This window comes from Homarus americanus, unplaced genomic scaffold (assembly GCF_018991925.1).
Source record: "Homarus americanus isolate GMGI-L3 unplaced genomic scaffold, GMGI_Hamer_2.0 scaffold52749, whole genome shotgun sequence".
Lineage (NCBI taxonomy): Eukaryota > Metazoa > Arthropoda > Malacostraca > Decapoda > Nephropidae > Homarus > Homarus americanus.
The window spans coordinates 85,232-109,900 of record NW_024733063.1 but is presented as its reverse complement, the minus strand read 5'-3'; the positions used below and the strand labels follow the sequence as shown (position 1 = coordinate 109,900).

General features: G+C 52.2%; 1 long non-coding RNA gene across 1 annotated transcript in view; it reads left to right on the top strand.

The window, feature by feature from the left end:
• The first annotated feature begins 510 nt into the window (after positions 1-510).
• The window catches only part of LOC121869235, an 85,843-nt gene continuing 61,684 nt past the window's right edge, over positions 511-24,669 (top strand). The window contains exons 1-2 of the long non-coding RNA XR_006089515.1: positions 511-623; positions 14,682-14,772. This is a non-coding gene — a long non-coding RNA (uncharacterized LOC121869235). The remainder of the gene's footprint in view (positions 624-14,681; positions 14,773-24,669) is intronic.

Below are 24,669 nucleotides of genomic sequence, written 5' to 3'. Positions count from 1 at the left end.
TAATTGTTCATATTTCTCTTGTTAATTGTTCATATTTCTCTTGTTTATTGTTCATGTTTCTCTTGTTAATTGTTCATATTTCTCTTGTTAATTGTTCATATTTCTCTTGTTTATTGTTCATATTTCTCTTGTTAATTGTTCATATTTCTCTTGTTTATTGTTCATGTTTCTCTTGTTAATTGTTCATATTTCTCTTGTTAATTGTTCATATTTCTCTTGTTTATTGTTCATATTTCTCTTGTTAATTGTTCATGTTTCTCTTGTTAATTGTTCATGTTTCTCTTGTTAATTGTTCATATTTCTCTTGTTAATTGTTCATGTTTCTCTTGTTAATTGTTCATGTTTCTCTTGTTAATTGTTCATGTTTCTCTTGTTAATTGTTCATGTTTCTCTTGTTAATTGTTCATGTTTCTCTTGTTAATTGTTCATGTTTCTCCTGTTAATTGTTCATGTTTCTCTTGTTTTTGTCTTTATTCGAGTACTAATGACGTGTTCGTCTCTTGTTGCTACAGAAGTGGGAGAAGGAACAGGAGGAGAAGCGCCGTCGTCTGGAGGAGGGGCTGGATGTGGGTGGTGACAGTACACCCTTCAACTCTACGCCCGCCTCCCCCGCCCACAGTGAGGTAACTCTCTCTCTCTCTCTCTCTCTCTCTCTCTCTCTCTCTCTCTCTCTCTCTCTCTCTCCTCAAAAAGTTAAAACATCGACAACTACGAGTAATTATGAACACGCCATCGAGTATGTTATTTCTCTCTCCCTTTGTTCATACGACAAGTGTAAGCAGCTATCATGTTCCCCCATCATGAACACGAGACAGGTTAAGTCATTCTCCTCCTATGTAATCTTCCTCCGAGTGCACAAAAAATCATGGTAGTCATGATGCTTCTTATACTGGCGCAGTCATTGTTGTTGTTGTTGTAACTAAAAACAGTGTGACCTAAGAGAGGGGTCATGGACGTCTCTTATTAGCAGGTGAACCATGATTTAACCACAGGGGGGTCATGGCAGAGGTCAGACTGGGTCAATTTGTCTTATATAACGTGTACAGACGTCATCACACTCACAGGTTTGTTCCTAAGTGCCTCCCCCCTCTCGTCCCTAACCCACCCCCACTCACTCATCCTCTCACTATATGTAACTTGCTGATGAATTCCACGGCCCTTGAGGCACTTACGCCCTTAACCCTGCTGGCCGCTTTAAAGGCTTTTTGCGCTACACCTTGCACAGGATGTAAGGGAGTGCCCAATAAACTAGCACCCTCGTGGGGAAAATTAAAAATAAAAGAATAAAAATAAAAAGACGCCTGTGTGTGTGTGTGTGTGTGTGTGTGTGTGTGTGTGTGTGTGTGTGTGTGTGTGTGTGTGTGTGTGTGTGTGTCCCGTATACACCTCTCTCTCTCTCTCTCTCTCTCTCTCTCTCTCTCTCTCTCTCTTTTTATTAACTTCCTCCACAATTTATTTCTTCACTCCCTAACCCTCTTTCTCCCTCGTCTCCTCCTCCCTCTTTCTGCTCCCCCCTTTCCTTCTCCTCTTCCTTCTCCTCCTCTGTCTCCTCCTACCTCCTTCCCACCCCTTCTTATCGTCTCTCTCCTCTTCCTCTTTCTTCTCCCTCTTTCCTCCTCCTCTCCCTACTTCGCCTCCCTCTTCCTCTCTTTCTCCCTCCTTCCCTCTTTCTCCCCCTACCCTCTTCCCTCACCTCTCTCCCACCAGGTAATCGTGGGGAAGAGGGGGAAGGTCAGGAGTGATGAGGGAAGGGAAGGGATGATAGGGGAGGTGGTGATAGGGAGATGAGGAGGAGAATGGAGAGGTGGGGAGGTGTGGAGTGAGGCAGGGGAAGATGGGGTGATGGGGGAAGTGGGGGAGGAGAGTGGGAAGGTGGGGATGATGGGGGGAGGAAGGTGGGGAGATATGACCAAGTTCATTACCGTAGAGGGAAGAATGCATGAAGATTAGGTTAGGTTAGGTTAGCGTGGTCTAGTTTACGTTAAGTTAGCTCAGGTCAGGTCAGGTCAGGTTAGGTTAATTACTAGGTGACATAAACGGGGGGTGGGGGGGGGTGCTCTTCTTCAGGTGAGGGTAAAGGACCTCAGGAGTAAACAACAGGGGGAGTGAGTGACAGGCCGCACCCCGTTTCACCTAAGCGCTGGCATGAACTATTATACTGAGGCAGTGAAGGACGCATGCCAGCTATACCGTAAACCAGCACCGCCACCGCCACCCACCCCGCCACCCACCGCCACCCACCCTCCATATCATTTGAATGTAGACGCGAGCCTGACAATACACGGAATCTGCGAGGTGTTTGTGTGGCTGCGTGCGGCCCCCCACCACGACGCCCGGGGAGGCGGACACACTCACAGCCACCGCCTAGCACCGCCTTACCCGCCGCTAACGACCATTTACGGCGGGACCACACTAGCTGGCTGTGTGTGTGTGTGTGTGTGTGTGTGTGTGTGTGTGTGTGTGTGTGTGTGTGTGTGTGTGTGTGTGTGTGTGTGTGTGTGTGTGTGTTTACTAACTCCGTTTATACACATCCGAGAATATCTGTCAACCAGTTCGTTCATTCTTGCTATGAAACACCCGCCCACCCACATGTCATTCATTCATCCACTCATATACTCAAGACTCATGTCTGCCCACGCCCACCCACACATTCACCACACGCCCACCCACCTATCTACCCCACACGCCCACCCATATCCACCACACGCTCACCCACGTTTATCCACCTCACCCACGCCCACCCACATATCCACCCACACGCTCACCCGTCCATCCACCTCCACCCCCGCCCCACCCACATATCCACCCACACGCCCACATATCCCACCCCACCACACGCTCACCCCGTCATCCACACTCCACCACGCCCCACCCACATATCCACCACACGCCCACCCACTGTGAGGAATGTTGGGGCAGGCAGCTGGCGGGGTGATGGTACAATATTATGTCAGCTTCCTTCACTAAGCTTTGTCCAGCTTATTACATCCGGAATGTTGTGTCCCTCCCCCCCTTCCTTGCCCTCCTTTCCGGCATCTTTCTTAATCTTATCCTCCTCTCCTTCCTCCCCATCCCCTTCCCAGCCTCTCACTTCCCCCCTTTCCGCCTCTCTCTCGCCTTTCCCTTCTTTGGGAGTTAAAATTAGGTCATCCCTGTACAAAGAAATCTCTCTCTCTCTCTCTCTCTCTCTCTCTGAAAATTTTATAATGTTGAACACACACACACACACACACACACACACACACACACACACACACACACACACACACACACACACACACACACACACACACACTGATCTTAAGTCTTGTCTACATTAATATTGAACAAAAATATATATTAAATAGTTAATGAACTAATTATTTTTTAGTTTTGAAATATATTCATTGAGCCAGACGAATACTGCCTGGTAAACACTTATAACCACCAGAAAATAATGTAGTCTTGTATAAGTTTATAATATATCATGGAAAAGTTCGTCTTGGGAAAGGTTATTTAGTCAAGGAAGAAAGTTTATCATATGGTAATGATTGGAACTAGTGGGGCAAGATTACCCACCCCCTCCTTCGCCCACCTCCTTGCCCGCCGCCTCCTCCGTCCCGCCCCTCCCAGCTCCTCAGTACCTGGGTGTCCTGGAGTGAAGAGGAGAAAGTGGTTGAGAATTTTCCGGGTATTTTATGTATTATCACAATTTTCCGTCGTCTGGGAGAAAAATTTGTCATGGAAGAGGTGGTGTGGTGGTGTGTGGTGTGTGGTGTGTGTGGTAGTGTGTGTGGTGATGTGGTGGTGGTGTGTGTGTGGTGGTGTGTGGTGGTGGTGGTGTGGGGTGGTGGTGTGTGTGAGTAGTGGTGTGTGTGGTGGTGGTGGTGTGGTGGTGGTGTGTAGTGGTGTGTGGTGGTGTGTGGTGTGTGGTGGTGGTGTGTGTGTGGTGTGTGTGTGGTGTGGTGGTGGTGGTGTGTGGTGGTGGTGTGTGGTGTGTGGTGTGGGGTGGTGGTGGTGTGTGGTGGTGGTGGTGTGTGTGTGGTCGTGGTGTGTGGTGGTGGTGGTGTGGTGGTGGTGTGGGGTAGTGGTGGTGTGTGGTGGTGGTGGTCGTGTGTGGTGGTGGTGATGTGTGGTGGTGATGGTGTGTGTGTGGTGTGTGTGTGTGTGGTGGTGGTGTGTGTGGTGGTGTGTGGGTGTGGTGGTGGTGGTGTGTGGTGGTGGTGTGTGGTGGTGTGTGGTAGTGTGGTGGTGGTGGTGTGTGTGGTGGTGGTGTGTGTGGTGGTGGTGGTGTGTGGTGGTGGTGTGTGGTGGTGTGTGTGGTGTGGTGGTGGTGGTGTGTGGTGGTGGTGTGTGGTGTGGTGTGTGGTGTGTGGTGGTGGTGGTGTGTGGTGGTGGTGTGTGGTGGTGGTGGCCGTGTGTGGTGGTGGCCGTGTGTGGTGGTGGTTGTGTGTGGTGGTCGTGGTGTGGTAGTGGTGGTGGTGGTGGTGTGGGGTAGTGGTGGTGTGTGGTGGTGGTGGGTGTGTGGGGGGTGGTGTGTGGTAGTGGTGGGTGTGTGGTGGTGGTGGTGTGGGGTGGTGGTGTTGTTTTGGTGGTGGTGGTCGTGTGTGGTGGTGGTGTGTTGGTGGTCGTGGTTGTGTGGTGGTGGTGGTGTGTGGTGGTGGGGTGTGGGGTAGTGGTGGTGTGTGGTGGTGGTGGTGTGTGTGTGGTGTGTGTGGTAGTGGTGGTGTGTGGTAGTGGTGGTGTGGGGAGTGGTGTGGTGGTGTGTGGTGGTGTGGTGTGTTGTGTGGTGGTGGTGGTGTGTGGTGGTCGTGGTGTGTGGTAGTGGTGGTGTGTGGTGGTGGTGGTGTGTGGTGTGGTGGTGGTTGGTGTGGTGGTGGTGGTGTGGGGTAGTGGTGGTGTTGGTAGTGTGGTGGTGTGGGGTGGTGGTGGTGTGGGGTGGTGTTGGTGTGTGGTGGTGGTGGGGTGTGTGTTGGTGGTGGTGTGTGGTGGGGTGGTGTGTGTGGTCGTGGTGTGTGGTAGTGGTGGTGTGTTTTGTTGGTGGTGTGTGGTGGTGGTGTGTGTGGTGGTGGTGTGTGGTGGGGATTGGTGTGTGGTAAGTGGTGTGTGGTAGTGGTGGTGTGGTGGTGGTGGTGTGGTGAGTGGTGTGTGGTAGTGGTGGTGGTGTGTTGCAGTGGTGGTGTATGGTGGTGGTGGTGTGTGGTAATGGTGGTGTGTGGTGGTGGTGTGTGGTGGTGGTGGTGTGCAGTGGTGGTGGCGTGTGATGGTGGTGGTGGTGGTGTGTGGTAGTGGTTGTGTGTGGTGGTAGTGGTGGTTTTGGGGTGGTGGTGTGTGTGGTGGTGTGTGGTAGTGGTGGTGTGTGGTGGTGGTGTTAAGTAGTGGTGGTGTGTGGTGGTGGTGGTGGTGTGTGGTGTGGTGGTGTGGTGGTGTGTGGTAGTGGTGGTGATAACCAACCTCCTACCCAACATAATGCTCCACCTGTGAAGATCAACCTCGCTAACACCAACATAATGCTCCACCTGTGAAGATCAACCTCCTAACAGCATATCGCTCCACCTGATCAACCTCGCTAACACCAACATAATGCTCCACCTGTGAAGATCAACCTCGCTAATGCCTACATAATGCTCCACTTATGATGACCAACCTACTAATACGAACATAAGCCATTTGTCTTAATTAACCAGATACCATAAGACGTGAGGGTCGTTAAGGGTCATTCACCTGGTGCTCGTTATGACGTCTTGATATCATGACCTGATATCTTGTGTCCAAGGTCATCACTTGTTGGCTTCGTGTTAGCCACATCTTGTTTGGGGGTGGCATGTGACTGTGTGTGTGTGTGTGTGTGTGTGTGTGTGTGTGTGTGTGTGTGTGTGTGTGTGTGTGTGTGTGTGTGTGTGTGTGTGTGTGTGTGTGTGTGTGTGTGTGTGTGTGTGTGTGTGGTGCCCCCCACACACACCCCACATCATCACTTCTGTCTCGTGTAATCCCAATCCCCCTTCCTGTGGTGTTTAATCCCTTTGGTTCTCTCTCTCTCATCCTGTTGTCTCTCGCTCACCCTCTCGCACCTGTCTCGTCTCCTCCCCTCTACCACTCACCCTCTCCTGTTCATCTCTCTCCCTCCCACCACTCACCCTCCACACCTGTCTCTCTCCTCCCTCTACCTCACCTCACACCTGTCTCGTCTCCTCCCCTCTACCCACTCACCCCTCTCACCTGTCCTTCTCCCTCTACCACTCACCCTCTCCCTCCTGTCTCTCGTCTCCTCCCCTCTCCACTCACCCTCTCGCACCTGTCTCGTCTCCTCCCCTCTACATACCCTCTCTTGTCTTCTCCTCCACTCTCACCTCTCATCCTCTCCCTCTACCCTCACCCTCTCTCATTCCTGTCTCCCTCCCTCACCACTCCCACCCCTCTCGCACCTGTCTCGTCTCCTCCCCTCTACCACTCACCCTCTGCACCTCTCGTCTCCTCCCTCTACCCCACCTCCCTCGCACCTGTCTCGTCTCCTCCCTACCACTCACCCCTCTCACCTGTCTCGTCTCCTCCCTCCCCACTCACCCTCTCGCACCTGTCTCGTCTCCTCCCCTCTACCACTCACCCTCTCGCACCTGTCTCGTCTCCTCCCCTCACCACCTCACCCCTCTCGCACCTGTCTCATCTCTCCCTCTCCCCACCCTCACCCTCTCACACCTGTCTCATCTCCTCCCTCCCCTCCCCTCCCGCACCTGTCTCGTCTCCTCCCTCTACCCTCACCCCTCTCGCACCTGTCTCGTCTCCTCCACTCTACCCTCACCCTCCGCACCTGTCTCGTCTCCTCCCCTCTACCACTCACCCCTCTCTCACCTGTCTCGTCTCCTCCCTCTACACTCCACCCTCTCACCCTGTCTCGTCTCCTCCCCTCTACCACTCACCCTCTCGCACCTGTCTCGTCTCCTCCCCTCTACCACTCACCCTCCCGCACCTGTCTCGTCTCCTCCCTCTACCCTCACCCTCTCACCTGTCTCGTCTCCTCCCTCTCCCTCCACCCCTCTCGCACCTCTCCCTCCCCTCTACCACTCACCCTCTCTTTTCCTGTCTCGTCTCCTCCCTCTACCCACTCACCCTCTCGCACCTGTCTCGTCTCCTCCCCTCTACCCTCACCCTCGCACCTGTCTCGTCTCCTCCCTCTACCACTCACCCCTCTCGCACCTGTCTCGTCCTCCCCTCTACCCTCACCCTCTCCTCCTGTCTCCTCCCCTCTACCACTCACCCTCTCGCACCTGTCTCGTCTCCTCCCCTCTACCACTCACCCTCTCAGCCCCTGTCTCATCTCCTCCCCTCTCACCCTCACCCTCTCGCACCTGTCTCGTCTCCTCCCCTCTACCACTCACCCTCTCGCACCTGTCGTCTCCTCCCCTCTACCACTCACCCTCTCGCACCTGTCTCCTCCCACTCTACCACTCACCCTCTCGCACCTGTCTCGTCTCCTCCCCTCTACCACTCACCCCTCTCACCTGTCTCGTCTCCTCCCCTCTACCACTCACCCCCTCTTTTCTCTCCTCTCCCTCCCTCTACCACTCACCCTCCTCACCTGTCTCGTCTCCTCCCCTCTACCCTCACCCTCCGCACCTGTCTCTCCTCCTCCCCTCTACCCTCACCCCCTCTCGCACCTGTCTTCTCTCTCCCCCTACCACTCACCCTCTCGCACCTGTCTCGTCTCCTCCCTCTACCCTCACCTCTCGCACCTGTCTCATCTCCCCTCTTCCCTCACCCCTCGCGTTGACTGTTGTGAACAAGCAGGGGACAGGGGCACCACAGGAGCCATCTGGCCACTGGCTCTGTCTTTATTAGTGGGAGATGCAGGTAGACCTCACCACAGCCATCTGCATGACACACGCCCTCGCAGCACACACACGCCCTCATGACACACGCCCTCATACACACTCGTCCTCATGACACACTCGCCCTTGTGACCTCGCTCTGACGACACCTCGCTCTGCACACACACTCGTCCTCATGACACACACACGCCCTCATGACACACGCCCTCATTACACTCCGTCTCATGGCACACTCGCCCTTGTGACACACTCGCTCTGACGCACACTCGCTCTCATGACACCTCGTCCTCATGACTTACGCGCCCTCATGACACACGCCCTCATTACACACTCGCCCTCCAGCACACTCGTCCTCATGGCACACACACCCTCGCAGCACACACGTCCTCGCAGCACACTCGTCCTCGTGACACCTCGTCCTCGCGGCACACGCCTCATGGCTCTACGTCCTCGACACACTCGCCCTCACCACTCGTCCTCATGACACACGCCCTCATTACACACTCTGTCCTCATGACACACTCCCCTTGACACACTCGCTCTGGCACACACTCGCTCTGACGGCACACTCGCTCTCGTGACACACTCGCTTTCACGGCACTCCTCTGACGACACACTCGCTCTGACGACACACTCCCTCTCGTGACACTCGATCTCCTACACACTCGTCTTCGCGACACACTCGCTCTGACGACACACGCCCTCGTGACACACTCGTCCTCATGCACCTCCCCTTGTACACTCGCTCTGACGACACCTCGCTCTGACGACACACTCGCTCTCGTGACACACTCGATCTCGCGGCACACTCGTCTTCGCGGCACACTCGCTCTGACGACACACACGCCCTCATGACACACTCGTCCTCATGACCACCTCCCCCTTGTGACACCTCGCTCTGACGACACACTCGCTCTGACGACACACTCGCTCTCGTGACACACTCGATCTCATGACACACTCGTCTTCACAGCACACTCGCTCTGACGACACACGCCCTCATGACACACTCGTCCTCGTGACACCTCCCCTTGCTGACACACTCGCTCTGACGACACCTCTTCTGACGACACACTCGCTCTCGTGACACACTCAATCTCGCGACTTTCTCGTCTTCGCAAGCACACTCGCTCTGACGACACACACGCCCTCATGACACACTCGTCCTCATGGCCCCTCCCCTTGTGACACACTCGCTCTGACAGCGCACTCGCTCTCGTGACACACTCGTCCTCGCAGCACACACGCCCTCATTACATACTCGCCCTCGCACTCGCTCTCATAATACCGCTCTCGGCACTCGCTTTCTGACACACTCGCTCTCATGACACCTCGCCTCATGACACACTCGCCCTCACACACTCACACACGCTATCACGACACCCTCATGACACACTCGCCCTCATGTCGCTTGCCCTCCTGAACATTCATACTCATGGCACATTCATACTCATGACACACTCGCCTTCATGGCTCACTCGCCCTCATGACACACGCCCCCATGACACATTCACCTCATGACACACTCACCCTCAGCACACTCACCCTCGAGCACACTCGCCCTCATGACACATTCACCCTCATGACACATTCACCTCATGACACACTCGCCCTCATGGGTGGCTGTGTTAGTGTGGGTGGTGGTGATGTTGGTGTGGTTGGTGGTGGCAGTGTTGGTGTGTGGTTGGTGGGTGGCAGTGTTAATGTGGGTGGTGGGTGGCAGTGTTGGTGTGGTTGGTGTGGGTGGCAGTGTTGGTGTGGGTGGTGGGTGGGTGTGTTAGTGTGTGGAGTGGTGTTGACTGTGTTAGTGTGGGTGGTGGGTGGGTGTTTTAGTATGGGTGGTGGGTGGGTGTGTTAGTGTGGGTGGTGGGTGGCAGTGTTAGGGTGGGAGGTGGGTGGTTGTCTTAGTGTGGTGGTGGGTGTGTTAGTGTGGGTGGTGGGTGTGTTAGTGTGGTGGTGGTTGACTGTGTTAGTGTGGGTGGTGGTGGCTGTGTTAGTGTGGGTGGTGGAGTGTGCAGTAGTGTGGTGTGGCAGTGTTAGTGGGTGGTGGATAGCTCTGTTGACTGTGGGTGGTAGTGTGGGTGGTGGGTGGTTGTGTTCGTGTGGGTGGAATATTATTGGTGTGGTGGTAGCGTCAGGGGTGGTGGGTGGTAGCGCTCAGTGTGGTGGTGGGTGTAGCGTCAGTGTGGGTGTGGGTGGTAGCATCAGTGTGGGTTGTGGGTGGTAGCATCAGTGTGGGTTGTGGGTGGTAGCATCAGTGTGGTTGTGGGTGGTAGCATCAGTGTGGGTGGTGGGTGGTATCATCAGTGTGGGTGGTCTGTGGCAGCATCAGTGTGGGTGGTGGGTGCCAGCATCAGTGTGGGTTGTGGGTGGCAGCATCAGTGTGGGTGGTATCACCAGTGTGGGTGGCAGCATCAGTGTGGGTGGTGGGTGGACAGCATCAGTGTGGTGGTGGGTGGACAGCATCAGTGTGGGTGGTGGTGCGGCATCAGTGTGGGTGGTGGGTGGCAGCATCAGTGGGTGGTCTGGCGCAGCATCAGTGTGGTGGTGGGTGGCAGCATCAGTGTGGGTGGTCTGTGGCAGCATCAGTGTGGGTGGTGGGTGGCAGCATCAGTGTAGTGTGGGTGGTGGGTGGCAGCAGCAGTTTGGTTGGTGGGTGGCAGCATCAGTGTGGGTGGTGGGCAGTAGCGTCTGTGTGGGTGGTGGGTGGAAGCATCGGTGTGGGTTGTGGTGGCATCAGTGTGGGTGGTGGGCGGTAGCGTCTGTGTGGGTGTTGGGTGGCAGCATCAGTGTGGGTGGTGGGCGGTATCGTCTGTGTGGGTGATGGGTGGAAGCATCGGTGTGGTTGATGGGTGGTAGTGTCACCTGGGCGGTCACAAACAAGGCGTTGCCCCGTGCTGCCGACCAGACACCCACGGGGCGGTAATTGCCTCTCACCCAGCAAACAGGTGGATTATCCTGGACCCAGAGCGACCACCCGCGGGGCCGGTGGGGTGGAGAACGAGAGGAGGACGGGGCGGAAGAGGTTAGGGGCGGGGCGGAGCGGGTGGGGTGGGGCGAATTGATGGGGTATGAAGAACTACCTTCACCTTCCCGACTAGAGGCCGGTACCCAATCTCAGCTGGGTCAACTGTGGGAGGTAATTTAAAGGGCTGGACAGTGACTAGTGTTACCTGTGAGAACGAGTTATGGAGGACAAATATTAATAATGATAAATGATAATAAGACTGAGGCGGTGGTGGTGGGGGTGTGGGGGTAACCTGGTAAAGGTGAGGCGGATGAACTGTGGGGGAGGGAGAGCAGATGTGAGAGATGGTGATGGTCTTGGTGAGGGATGCTGTGAAGGGGGTGAGGAGGGGAGATAAGAGTGGGTGTTAGGAATAAAACTTTATAACGTAACATTATCGAGAGGTAGAGACAGGTTCAGTGTACACCGTTCCTACTTTCCGCCACACCTGGAGAAGGAATTGGGGGTGAGAGGGAGGGGTGATGAGAAAACATGTCGAGTTGCCTGCAGCTAGTGAGTGACTTGTCCCCGAGGCAGCTGTGTGTGTGTGTGTGTGTGTGTGTGTGTGTGTGTGTGTGTGTCACGTTATCTGCAGTGAAGATTTACGTATAATTTTTGGCATCCACCTCCGGCCACAGACACACTACCAAGGTCCTGTGTAATGTTTGTCAGCGTTATGTTGTAGGTGGGCGCCCACGGTGACTCCCGGTAGCTGTTTGGGTTGTCTCCTGCTACTCACCTCACCTCATCTTACCTCACCTCACCTCACCTCACCTCACCTAGCCTCCGATTTTCTTTCACCATGATTCATGTCGTGCCTGAGTGTGTGACAATTTGTGATGTGTTACACTACCATACTTCTGTTACCGCTGGTGTACGAGAAGGTGTTGTGTGGATAAAGGGGTACTGCTCTCTCTCTCTCTGGCTTCAACCAGTGTACCCTACGCAGTATCATTATTCCATCAACTGTGAGTCCCATAGGTCATTCAGAGTAGTGTGGATATAGTACACTGCATACACAAGGAGCTAGTGTGGCTGGTACTGGACTTACTCAACCACCTTCACCTCCGAAACACACGTCAGGTGCTTATTCACAGCTGGGTTGACGGAGGGGGCCCGGGTGTCCAACGTACTCATACATTGCATTAAATTTCCACTTCTAGTCGTTGTTATTTTTGTCTTTTATCGCTATCTTTATTTTTATTATTTATTTACCCACTGTTTACTTTACACACACACACACACACACACACACACACACACACACATACACACACACACACACACACACACACACACACACACACACACACACACACAGTATTAGGCTCACGTCTCCCTGCCGCTATTATTCACTCCCTCTCGTGTTACCTGGTAAATACTCACCTGGTTAATTATTTATGGATTTAAGGTTGAACATAGGCCTAGTGTGTGTGTGGGTTACAGCACACACACACACACACACAGTATTGTCAAAGGCGTGTCTGGCCTGGAATGGAGAGCTGCGTATTGTAAGCGCCAGTACCTCACCCCTAAAACTCAGTACCCTGTCTTAAAACCCACAAATAAACTAAAAAACACCACAATGTGAAATTTAACTCTTTATCTTGCACTAGAGGCCCTTACCTAATACTATGGCCCCCTTAATAGGATTACTAACCCCCCTTATCTGGCCCCATTACCCCAATTAACGCCCATTAATAGAATGGGGGCGGGAACACCACTTAACGTGTTGGGTCTCGGCACCTGCCAGTAATGATGGTGTGTGTGAGTGGCACCTGTCACACACACACACTCACTCACTCACTACCACCTTCCACTTCCCACCCAATATTCACGCCCACAGTGCCACGAATAACACTCGGTATTTTAGTGAGGTGGTCTATTGTGAGTGCCATCATGCTGTAATGCCTAAACTCTGGTGTATTGGACAGCCAATCTTTCTTCAGTGCCTTGGGGGATTAGTTTTCCCACCTACATACATTCATACATACATACATAAAAATGGAGGAAACTGCAGCGGGCCTATTGGCCCATACTGGGCAGTCCCGTTTACACCCAGCCCCTATCGCTCATATATCCACCCAACCTATGCTTGAAGCTATCCATCGTGTTCGAGTTAATGATGATGTTTGGTAACTTGTTCCATTCATCCACTACTCTATTTCCAAACCAATGTTTACCTATCTCGCGCCTAAAACTAAATTTGTCTTTTTTAAAACCATTGCTACGAGTTCTCTCCTGGTTGGATAGTTTGAGTACCTTTGTAATGTCCCCTTTGTTTTGCCCTGATTTCCATTTATACACCTCAATCATGTCGCCCCTCGCTCTACGTCTCTTGAGGGAGTGCAAATTAAGATGCTGTTTTCGAATCAGTGGACGAGGAGCTCGACTATGATGTGGTACATCTTGACTTTAGCAAAGCCTTCGACAGAGTCCCCCACGAAAGACTAATGAGAAAAGTGGAGACTCATGGCATTGGAGGAAATATTCTAAAATGGATGAGTGCGTGGTTACAGGACAGGAAACAGGGAGTGAGCATTAATGGCACTAAATCCAATTGGACTAACGTCACTAGTTGAGTACCCCAAGGCTCAGTACTTGGACCATTATTATTTATTATATACATAAGCGACATAGATATCGGCGTAGACAGCAACATAAGTAAATTTGCTGATGACACTAAAATAGGGCGTGTAATTAAATCTGACGAGGACTGGAATACTACAGGAAGATCTAAAAAAATTAATTCGAATGGTCTGAAAAATGGCAGATGTAATTCAATGTGAACAAATGTAAAGTACTTAGTCTGGGAGATGTAAACAGAGAAACCAGATATCAGATGAACAACGATGTTATAGAGAAATCCGACTATGAGAAAGATTTAGGAGTAATGATTAGTAGGAATCTTAAGCCAAGTAAACAATGTGTATTTGCTCGTAACAAGGCTAATAAAGTACTTGGGTTCATGCAAAGGAGTGTTAGTTACAAGACTAGCGAGGTCATCCTAAAACTATATCTTGTGCTTGTGAGACTTCACTTGGATTACGCAGTACAATTCTGGTCACCGTATTACATAATGGATAAAGAATCCCTAGAAAGAATTCAGAGGAGAATGACAAGACTAATCCCGGGCATTAGGAACCTTGAGCACAGAGACAGGTTAAAGCATCTTAATTTGCACTCCCTAGAGAGACGTAGAGTGAGAGGCGATATGATCGAGGTGTATAAATGGAAGTCAGGGCTAAACAAAGGTGATATAACAAAGGTACTCAAACTATCCAACCAGGAGCGAAAACAATGGTTTTAAATTAGACAAATTTAGATTTAGGCGCGAAATAGGCAAACACTGGTTTGGAAATAGAGTAGTGGATGAGTGGAACAAGTTACCAAACATCATCATTAACTCGAACACGCTGGATAGCTTCAAACATAGGTTGGATGGGTATATGAGCAATAGGGGTTGGGTGTAAACGGGACTGCCCAGTATGGGCCAATAGGTCCGTTGCAGTTTCCTCCATTCTTATGTTCTTATGTTAACCTGTCTCTGTACTCAAGGTTCCTAATGCTCGGGATTAGTCTTGTCATTCTCCCCTAATTCTTTCTAGGGATTCTTTATCCATTCTGTAGTACGGTGACCAGAACCGAACTGCATAATCCAAGTGAGGTCTCACAAGCGTAAGATACACATACATATATACATACATACATACATATATACATACATACAAAGTTATAGGTTGTAGGTATGAGCGCTAGAAAACCAGAAAGACAGATAGATCTTCGACTTGGAAGGCCCAAGTTTGTGTGTGTGTGTGTGTGTGTGTGTGTGTATGAGGAGGAAGTAACTGTATGTGTTGTTGTTGCAGGTGTCCGTCACTACCAGTCTTCTGCTGGATGATGCCAGTAATGACGGCTCCCTCATAGTGGACGTGGAGTCTCCAGCACCGCCTACGCCAGGTAAGTGTCCCCCCCTGCAGGTACTATCCTCCTGCAGGTACTATTCCCCTGCAGTTACTGTACTCCCGCAGGTACTATCCTCCTCATCTACAGGTAAGTTGTTATTCTATCATACTAAGGTCTACCAGAACAGTTCAGTGTTGAGAGGAAGTCGTGTTTAGTGTTCACAGGAAATATGAACAGTGGTGAACGTTCTGTCCATTGATGAGTGATTTGGCAATGTTCGGGTCAATTATCTGCAGCAGTTACTAGAGCCATACAGGACGCTTTATGGCACACCTCGTCAAGACTGCCGTGTGTGAAGGAATATTTCTTGATATATCTTTGTGATATGTTATGAGAGAAAGATTAACAAAATATCAAAGATACAGTTGAGTTTACTGTGAGGGCGACCTGAGTTATCTGTGTGTGTATCGTTCATTAGTAACTCAAGTACCTCACCTTTTACTCATTAGAATATAATCAAGCCTTTACTTTTTCTCAATCAACCTCAATACACCTTAAAGCAAGATTAAGATATTTAGTAAGGTGGTACATGGTGTGTGTCTTCTGGCCCAACGTGTACTACAACACGACCAAAAAAGCTTCTTTACAGTTTTGTGTTAGACAATATGACACAACGGACGAAGGATTTTGACAACCCTACCGAGACAACAGGAGTCACAGTGTTCATTTTCAAATTCATTGGACCTCCTCCCCCCGTAAAGATATTTTTTGATTTGCGTGTAAACACTCGCTCCACAAGGTATCCTCACGGAGGAGGTCCGATGAATTCTAAAGTGAAGACTGTCTCGGTAGGGTTGTCAAAATCCTTCGTCCGTTGTGTGTCATATTATCTGACACAAAACTGTGAAGAAACTTTTTGAAGCTAGTGTACATGTTGACAGTACCTGTTCGTCCGCCGGTCACTGTACGTCACCCAGAATTATATCATGGGGGGCCTCCTTGTTTTACCTGGCGAGATCCTCCAGTGGTTTGGTGGTTTCTCTGATCACATGTTGACCACGAAATCCGGGCTCGAATCCTATACGTGAATTACCCGGTGGTATTTAAAAGGGCTGAAACCTGACCTACATTAGTTAAGCTAGGTTAGGTTAGGTTTCATTACGTTTCAATACAACTGTGTTACTTCCGTTAGAGGTCCAACAGTTGAGGGTTGTGACTGTTGTAACATTCTTGTACCTCTGGGGGGAGTTATAACACATATAACACAACCATCATAATCTTACAACTCTTCATGTGTCATATAAGAGTAGTTGTGTGTCATATATCAGACTCACAACATTCATAACATCAGCTGCTGTGTCAAATAACATCAGAGTTGTTGTGACCTGTGGTGTAATGGTCAGCATACTCGCCTCGCAAGCGAGTGAACCCGGGTTCGATCCCCGGGCAGGGTGAAACTATGGGCAAGTTTCTTTACGCCAATTGCCTCTGTCTACCCAGCAGTAATTGGGAACCTGGATGTTAATCGATTTGGGGATCGTGTTCCGGGGTAATGGTTAGCCAGTGCAGTTGGCGAGTTGTCCGGTTTTTTCGGACTGTTCCTTGACACTGGGTCATGCAGCTCGTTAACCTAGGGTGTGGTTGTAGTGTTGGTGACAGCTTCTACACCTCAAACACCGAGTCATGCAGCTCGTTAACTTAGGGTGTGGTTGTTGTGTTGGTGACAGCTTCTACACCTTAAACACTGGGTCATGCAGCTCGTAAACTTAGGGTGTGGTTGTTGTGATGGTGACAGTTTCTACACCTTAAACACTGGGTCATACAGCTCGTAAACTTAGGGTGTGGTTGTTGTGTTGGCGACAGCTTCTACACCTTAAACACTGGGTCATACAGCTCGTTAACTTAGGGTGTGGTTATAGTGTTGGTGACAGCTTCTACACCTTAAACACTGGGTCATACAGCTCGTTAACTTAGGGTGGGTGTGGTTGTTGTGTTGGCGACAGCTTCTACATAAACACTGGGTCATGCAGCTCGTTAGGGGTGACAGGGTCATACAGCTCGCCGACAACACACTGGGTCATACAGCTCGTTAACTCAGGGTGTGGTTGTTGTGTTGGCGACAGCTTCTACACCTTAAACACTGGGTCATACAGCTCGTTAACTCAGGGTGTGGTTGTTGTGTTGGGGACAGCTTCTACACCTTAAACACTGGGTCATACAGCTCGTTAACTTAGGGTGTGATTATAGTGTTGGTGACAGCTTCTACACCTTAAACACTGGGTCATACAGCTCGTTAACTTAGGGTGTAGTTGTTGTGTTGGTGACAGCTTCTACACCTGAAACACTGGGTCATACAGCTCGTTAACTCAGGGGTGTGGTTGTTGTGTTAGTGACAGCTTCTACACCTTAAACACTGGGTCATACAGCTCGTTAACTTAGGGTGTGGTTGTTGTGTTAGTGACAGCTTCTACACCTTAAACACTGGGTCATACAGCTCGTTAACTTAGGGTGTGGTTGTTGTGTTAGTGACAGCTTCTACACCTTAAACACTGGGTCATACAGCTCGTTAACTTAGGGCGTGGTTGTTGTGTTGGTGACAGCTTCTACACCTTAAACACTGGGTCATACAGCTCGTTAACTCTGGGTGTGGTTGTTGTGTTAGTGACAGCTTGTACACCTTAAACACTGGGTCATACAGCTCGTTAACTTAGGGCGTGGTTGTTGTGTTGGCGACAGCTTCTGCACACCTTAAACACTGGGTCTCGTTAACTCAGGGTGTGGTTGTTGTGTTGGCGACAGCTTCTACACCTTAAACACTGGGTCATACAGCTCGTTAACTCAGGGTGTGGTTGTTGTGTTGGCGACAGCTTCTACACCTTAACAAATTCACGCCTAGGAGGCCCTTGGGCCGGACATCCTTGATCTCGAGGGGCAGCCATTTTTGTTTACAATAATTACTGCCATTCGTAACTATCATGTAATCAGTTATGATAATTTTGAGAGGGAGAATTAACATGGTAGTGTGTGGGGGAGAGTTAACATGATGGCCGGGGTGTAGTGTGTGGGGGAGAGTAACATGATGGCCTGTGTGGGGGAACATGATGGCCGGGGGTGTAGTGTGTGGGGAGAACATGATGGCCTGTGTGGGGGAGAGTTAACATGATGGCCGGGGTGTAGTGTGTTGGGGAGAGTTAACACATGGGAAAAACCTACATCATGTTAGCTGCCTCACGCCGCCTGTCCGCTGCCTCTCACACCACCTGTCCGCTGCCTCTCACACCACCTGTCCGCTGTCTCTCACACCACTCGTCCGCTGCCTCTCACACCACCGTCGCTGCTCTCACACCACCTGTCCGCTGCCTCTCACACCACCTGTCTGCCTCTCCACCACCTGTCCACTTTGCCTCTCACCACACCACCTGTCCGTTGCCTCTCACACCACCTGTCCGCTGCCTCTCACACCACCTGTCCGCTGCCTCACACCGTCCGCTGCCTCTCACACCACCTGTCCGCCGTCCACTCTCCACCCGTCCGTTGCCTTCACACCACCCGTCCGCCGCTCACACCACCCGTCCGTTGCCTCACACCACCCGTCCGCTGCTCACACCACCTGTCCGCTGCCTTCACACCACCGTCCGCGCTTCACACCACCTGTCTGCTGCCTTCACCCCTGTCCTGCATTCACAACGTCCCTGCCTCACCACCCGTCCGCTGCCTCACACCACCTGTCTGCTTTCACACCACCGTCCGCTGCTCACACCACCTGTCCGCTGCTCACACCACCTGTCCGTGCCACCACCCGTCCGCTGCCCACACCACCCGTCCGTTGCTCACACCACCCGTCTGCTCCACCCATCCGCTGCTCTCACACCACCTGTCCGCTGCCTCTCACACCACCCATCCGCTGCCTCTCACACCTGTGTACTGTCAGAAGGGTCGGCCCGACGCTCTGCTCGTCCTGTGGCCAGGCGATGTCCCCACCACCTGGGTGTCAACTCCCCTGCCAGGCCGGTGACCAGGAGTGTTAGGTGACGGCACCACAACACACGCCCGTCACCACACCTGTGGGGACGAGACCAACACACGCCCGTCACCACACCTTGTGTAGTGGTGTGACGGCACCACAACACACGCCCGTCACCACACCTTGTGTAGTGTGGATAGGACCACAACACTGCCCGTCACCACACATGTAGTGTGTGACGGCACCACAACACACGCCGTCACCACACCTTGTGGTGTTGTGACACAACACTGCCCGTCACCACACCTTGTGTAGTGTGTGTGACGGCACCACTATTAACACACGCCCGTCACCACACCTTGTATGGTGTGTGACGGCACCACAACACTCGCCTATCACCACACCTTGTGTAGTGTGTGTGACGGCACCACAACACTCGCTCGTCACCACACCTTGTGTAGTGTGTGTGACGGCACCACAACACTCGCCCGTCACCACACCTTGTGTAGTGTGACGGCACCACAACACACGCCCGTCACCACACCTTGTATAGTGTGTGACGGCACCATAACACACGCTCGTCACCACACCTTTTGTAGAGTGCACCACAACAAAGCCTGTCACCACACCTTGTATAGTGTTGTGGATGATACCACAACATCCCGTCACCACACCTTGTATAGTGTTGTGACGGCACTGCTATCCGCCCGTCACCACACCTTGTGTAGTGTGTGTGTGACGGCACCACAACACGCCCGTCACCACACCTTGTGAAGTGTGTGTGTGACTGCACCACAACACGTGTCACCACACCTTGTGATGTGTGTGTGTGTGTGTGCACCATACAGGACCCTGGGTATGGGTGTAGCGGGCACGGGCGTCGCGGATGAGGGCAGCTCGACACTACCACCATCGCCGCCCGAACACCTGACGCCACCATATATCTGCTCATTAATATCACCGCCTCGTAGCGTTAACTCCGCCACCTGGCTCTGTCGTGTACCGGCGTTAGAGGCTGATGGGCGGTGTGGTGAGGGTGGTGTGGTGGTGAGTGGGAAGTTTGGTGATGAGTGGGCAGGGGATGGCTGGTGAGCGGTGAATGGGTGATGCGGTATTGTTTGGCAAATATGTCACACCAGTACCACCACCACCACCACCACCACCACCACCACCACACCACCTCCACCACCACCACCACCACCACCACCACCACCACCACCACACCTGCCCAGCATGGTGCAGGTGTGGTACAGTACAGTATTCACTCAGGCTCCAAGCTGCAGATGTCCCGTCGCTGCTTTGCATTTTATTGCCGGCGGGACACTCTTAAGACTCCTGATGAGGTAGAAGCCATCACAGTGTCGGCCGCGTCAACCTGGACCCGCTACATTGACCACACACACCAACACTCACGATTTTCTGTTGCGTGAGGGTGTGTGTGAGGGGTGTGTGTGGCATGAGGGGTGTGTGTGGCAGTGTGAGGGTGTGTGGTGTGAGGTGTGTGGTAGGTGAGGTGTGTGGTGCAGGTGGTGGTAGTGTGCGGTGTGGTAGTGTGAGGGTGGTAGTGTGAGGGGTGTGTGGAGTGTGAGGGTGTGTGGCAGTGGAGGGGTGTGTGGGTAGTGTGAGGGGTGTGTGGGCAGTGTGAGGGGTGTGGGCAGGTGAGGGTGTGGCATGAGGGTGTGTGGGCAGTGTGAGGGGTGTGGGTGTGAGGGGTGTGGGTAGTGTGAGGTGTGTGGTGTGTGAGGTGTGTGGGTGTAGGTGTGTGTGTGTGTGAGGGTGTGGGCAGGAGGGGTGTGGTGGTGTGTGGTGAGGGGTGTGTGGCAGTGTGAGGGTGTGTGGCAGGAGGGTGTGTGGGGTAGGGAGGGGTGTGTGGTAGGAGGGTGTGGGGGTGTGAGGGTGTGGTGTGTGAGGTGTGTGAGGGTGTGGTGTGTGAGGGTGTGTGGCAGTGTGAGGGTGGTGTGAGGTGTGGTGGCAGGAGGTGTGTGGCAGTGTGAGGGTGTGGCAGTGTGAGGGTGGTGTGTGTGAGGGGTGTGTGCGTGAGGGTGTGTGGCAGTGTGAGGGTGTGTGGCAGTGTGAGGGTGTGTGGGTGTGTGAGGGTGTGTGGCAGTGTGAGGGTGTGTGTGGGCAGTGTGGAGGGTGTGTGGCAGGAGGGTGTGTGGCAGTGTGAGGGTGTGTGGGTGTGAGGGTGTGTGTGAGGGGTGTGTGGCAGTGTGAGGGTGTGGCAGTGTGAGGGTGTGTGGCAGTGTGAGGGTGTGGCAGTGTGAGGGTGTGGCAGGAGGGTGTGTGGCAGTGTGAGGGTGTGTGGCAGTGTGAGGGTGTGTGGAGGAAGGTACTTTAACCGCTTGACAAAACTAGCTAAACACTGAACACTATAACATCAGAGTAATTATTCTGTTATTGTTGTAGGTTAAGCGAGCTTTTATCTTGAGACGTTAGTTAGACACTTGGCTCTTCACCGAACAGGATTGTTAGGGGGAGAAGTTTGACCGGAGCCTGAGGTGTTTGTGTAGTGTTAGGAGTCTATGTGAGCCTTGCTACCACTGGCCCGGGCTGCCTGTACAATAACAAGAAGGGTAATGATGGCAGAACGTGGAGGAAGGTTTGATGATGATGACGGTGATGTTGATGGTGACCAGAGGACACTATACTCTACCTAGTACAGGGGTCCGGGATGATGGTGTCAGTGGTTGGGGGGACGGTGGCCGTTTCAATCATATTTTGTTTGTTTTTTGAAAGAAACAATAGTTACCTGGTGGCCGGGTGAAGAGACGCGTACCTGTGTTTTGTGGCGACGCGTCTTCATTACTGGCAGGTGATTTGTCAGGTAGAAAAGTATATAATTAAGATGGTGTGAATATTTCTTGACCAGCCGCTACCATCACTGCACACCTTTGTCTGCCTTGTGTAGGAGGACTTGATTAACCAGGTAATACGGCAGGTACACACACACACCTCCACTGTGGTAAACCTCCTCTCCACCACACAAACACACTCCTCCGTAGTCTTGTGAGCGACGTTCATTCACCTCTTTCATCTGAACACCTGAAGATTAACCGCCCTGACGCAAACTTAACCTAACCTAACCTTACCTAATCTAACCTAACCTAACCTAACCTAACCTAACCTAACCTAACCAAGCAAAGGAGAGTGACTGGGTGTGGAGAGAGGAGGTGAGGAGAGAGTGGCTGGGTGTGAGAGGCAGTGAGGGAGAGGGCTGGGTGGTGAGAGGCAGTAGGGAGAGGACTGGGTGGGAGGCAGTGAGGAGAGTGACTGGGTGTGAGAGGTGAGGGAGAGGGCTGGGTGTGTGAGGCAGGAGGGAGAGGGCTGGGTGTGTGGAGAGGCTGAGGGGAGAGGGCTGGTGTGTGGAGAGGCAGTGAGGGAGAGGCTGGGTGTGAGAGGCAGTGAGGGAGAGGGTGGGAGGGAGGAGAGGGGGAGGAGGAGGAGAGTGGCTGGTGTGTGAGAGGTGAGGAGAGTGGCTGGGTGTGTGAGAGGCAGTGAGGGAAGAGTGGCTGGGTGTGTGGGAGAGGCAGGAGGGAGAGGTTGGTGGGAGAGGCAGGAGGGGAGAGTGGGTGTGTGAGGGTGAGGGAGGTGGCTGGGTGGGGAGGCAGGGGGAGTGGCTGGGTGGGAGGCAGTAGGGAGAGGCTGGGTGTGGAGAGGCAGTGAGGGGAGAGGGCTGGTGTGTGAGAGGCAGTGAGGGAGAGGATTGGGTGTGTGAGAGGCAGGAGGGAGAGGACTGGGTGTGTGAGGCAGTGAGGGAGAGTGGCTGGGTGTGTGTGAGAGGCAGTGAGGAGAGTGGCTGGGTGTGGAGAGGCAGTGAGGAGAGGGCTGGGTGTGTGGAGAGGCAGTGAGGAGAGTGGCTGGGTGTGTGAGAGAGGGTGAGGGAGAGTGGCTGGGTGTGAGAGGGTGAGGGAGAGTGGCTGGGTGGGAGAGGCAGTGAGGGAGTGGCTGGGTGTGTGTGAGGAGGCAGTGAGGAGAGTGACTGGGTGTGTGGAGAGGCAGTGAGGAGAGGACTGGGGTGTGAGGAAGTGAGGAGGACTGGTTGTGTGAGAGGCAGGAGGGAGAGTGACTGGGTGTGAGAGGCAGGAGTAAGGACTGGATTTTTGATCATGATAATTTAATAATTCAGACCTCCTCCTCCTCCTCTTCTCCCTCTAGTAATCCTCCTCACTTTCTTCCTCCACCTCTTCTTCCACCTCTCTTGTCTATTGTATCTAGTATTCATGCATTAAGTCAGGAGTTTGAAGCCTTGTCCCAAGAGTCACAGAGAACACGTGCACCCCCACCACCTCCACTGTACCCTAGACATACATTAGGGGGTGTCTCCTCCCTCCCTCCCTCCTTCCCTCCCTCCCTCCTCCTCCTCCTCCCTTCCCTCCTTCCCTCCTACCCCTTTGTAGAGAAAGAATGGCTGAAAGAAGATTAGAGTTGGAGGAAGTTATAGTTTGAAAAATGAAATTTAGGAGGAGAAGGGAGAGTGCAGGCTGACAGCCTTGCCGGATTAGCAAAGCTAAGTTAATAGTGTGTTAGGGTTGTGTCTTGGGTTAGTTATTGTCTGTCAATGCTGGCACTAGATAGCTTTACCCATCCATTATTTGGGTGTTTTGAGGCTTATTGTATTCCGCCGACCATTGGCGGATGCTGGTCTAGGAGGTTATCTATTGCCTGGTCGTAGATCATGAGTGGTAATGGACCTTTTGAGACTCTTTCTTTCCTCCATACCACATCCTGCTTCCCCCCCTTCCTTCTTCACAGCTCGCCTCCTTTACACACATCTAACATATTATTTAGTGCAAGATGCTGTTCTTTATTCATTCCCAGGCATAGCTTAAGCAACGACGCTCAGCTGGGTGAAGGTCGCTCAGGCTCGAACCTTAGGACTGGAGATAAGTGTTTTATCCACTTTCAGGTTCATCAGTGACCTATTGTATGTTAATTCATGAAAGATGATGTAATATCTTAAATTTGTTTTTCTAAGTTGATATCTGGCATACAGGAGATTTTAATAGTGTGTGTGTGTGTGTGTGTGTGTGTGTGTGTGTGTGTGTGTGTGTGTGTGTGTGTGTGTGTGTGTGTGTGTGTGTGTGTGTGTGTGTGTGTGTGTGTGTGTGTGTGTGTGTGTGTGTGTGTGTGTGTGTGTGTGTGTGTGTGTGTGTGTGTGTGTGTGTGTGTGTGTGTGTGTGTGTGTGTGTGTGTGTGTGTGTGTGTGTGTGTGTGTGTGTGTGTGTGTGTGTGTGTGTGTGTGTGTGTGTGTGTGTGTGTGTGTGTGTGTGTGTGTGTGTGTGTGTGTGTGTGTGTGTGTGTGTGTGTGTGTGTGTGTGTGTGTGTGTGTGTGTGTGTGTGTGTGTGTGTGTGTGTGTGTGTGTGTGTGTGTGTGTGTGTGTGTGTGTGTGTGTGTGTGTGTGTGTGTGTGTGTGTGTGTGTGTGTGTGTGTGTGTGTGTGTGTGTGTGTGTGTGTGTGTGTGTGTGTGTGTGTGTGTGTGTGTGTGTGTGTGTGTGTGTGTGTGTGTGTGTGTGTGTGTGTGTGTGTGTGTGTGTGTGTGTGTGTGTGTGTGTGTGTGTGTGTGTGTGTGTGTGTGTGTGTGTGTGTGTGTGTGTGTGTGTGTGTGTGTGTGTGTGTGTGTGTGTGTGTGTGTGTGTGTGTGTGTGTGTGTGTGTGTGTGTGTGTGTGTGTGTGTGTGTGTGTGTGTGTGTGTCCTTCATGCTATGCCTTCTTCTGGAAGGGTAAGCCTGCTGCAGATAGAAACAGCATTTATGAAGTTGGCTTTGCCATTCACCAAACCATCTACTTAGGCTAACTAAAATCTCTGTTGGGATCAACGAGCGCCTCGTGACGCTCCGGGTCCCACTGAATCACTCACGTCATGCCTTTTTATCAGTGCATACACCCAACACTGGATGCAGAGGATTACAGAGGCCTTTTACACTGACCTCGACAGTGCTAACCTCTATCCCCAGAGAAGATAAGGTTGTGCTCCTTGGTGACTCCA